Source organism: Eurypyga helias, unplaced genomic scaffold, assembly GCF_000690775.1.
Source record: "Eurypyga helias isolate BGI_N326 unplaced genomic scaffold, ASM69077v1 scaffold24263, whole genome shotgun sequence".
NCBI classification, from domain to species: domain Eukaryota; kingdom Metazoa; phylum Chordata; class Aves; order Eurypygiformes; family Eurypygidae; genus Eurypyga; species Eurypyga helias.
In genome coordinates this window covers 14066-15289 of record NW_010240896.1, presented here as the reverse complement: position 1 = coordinate 15289, position 1224 = coordinate 14066, and the positions used below count along the sequence as shown (strand labels likewise).

The window sequence follows — 1224 nt, the reverse complement described above, 5'->3', positions numbered from 1 at the left end:
GTTTATCCGACGGTCTTCCGCAAGGAAGCCTACCTCTCCTGGGAGAAAGAAACCAAGGGGCAGGAGTCAGGGGGCAGCGTTGGCTCCGGGTCTAGGTTTGCCCCAAACGACTCAAGGGTCGCTTGGCTGAAGAGGGTGTCAGCACTGACTGGGCTCTGGTCCCTGATTCGTGCTGGTACCTTCATCTTTCTGCCCTCGTTTCCCCCCTCCCAAGCCAGAGCCAGCGCTCCCCACAGCCCCTGGGGTCAGGAGGAGGATGGATGGCACACGGAGAGCTGAAATATTTCCTGGCTGGCCCACGACACAAGATCCTGGGAGCAAATGCAACACGGAGCGCCGTGGAAGGGACTCACCCTGCGACAGAAGAGGAACTACAGGTAAGGAACTACACCCTGTGCTGCACAACTCCCCCCGCTGCCCCCAGACTCTCATGGGGTCTAAAGCAGCAACTCTGCAGGGTTTGCTTCTGGCTGTTTCCTCAAAGAAAAGCAGGAAGAGCCGCAAATGCCAAGATGACTCAGTGAGGATCAGCTAGCGAGAAGGGTACGTGGGTGGCTCCCGAGTTTCCAGCTCCTGGGGATACAGAGGCCAGTCGGGAGGAAATCCACGTCCCCGCCGGTGCGGCAACCAGCCTGGCTGTGTTTCTGCCTCACCCGGCTGCGGCTGCGCAGCGTAGTTTGTGCTGCCTCTCAGGAACAGGGCGTGGGAGCTGCCCTCTCCGGCCTCTGCAGCCTAGAGAATGATTCCCAGTTTCTCTGATGTGGCTTCACCTGACTGCAGGGACAATTCCCACTCCTCTGATCCAGCAAGAGTGTTTCTTGCTTGACTGGGAACGGCTGCAGAGGGATGGGCACGGCCGGTCGAGGTCCCTGGCCTCCTCTGAGCTGGGAAAAGCAGCTGGCAAAGGGTATGGATTTCTCTCGAGGGTCTCGGGGTGCACTAATAACATCTCTGGTGCCCCACGCAGACCAGAGCCGTGCCCAGACACCACGAGAAGCTGCCTCGTGCCCCCAGGAACGCGAGCAATCCCTGCACTGTGCCCAAGCTTTGGCTGCTGGCTGTGCACGGGAAGGCGGCCGGGGACACGCACCCTTCCCGGGGGACACCAGCTCCCAGCGAGCACAGGGGAGGTGAGTCACTCAGCACCAAGGACTATTCTTAGTGCTGTCCCACCTCCGTTCTCCCCCTGCGCTGCTTTTCTTGCTCTAGGCTTTCTTAAAAAAT

General features: G+C 59.7%; 1 protein-coding gene across 1 annotated transcript in view; it reads right to left on the bottom strand.

Annotated features, from left to right (window-relative positions):
• Positions 1-1224, bottom strand: part of IGHMBP2 (immunoglobulin mu binding protein 2) — a gene marked incomplete at its 5' end in the record, with an annotated part of 19132 nt that overhangs the window by 3977 nt on the left and 13931 nt on the right.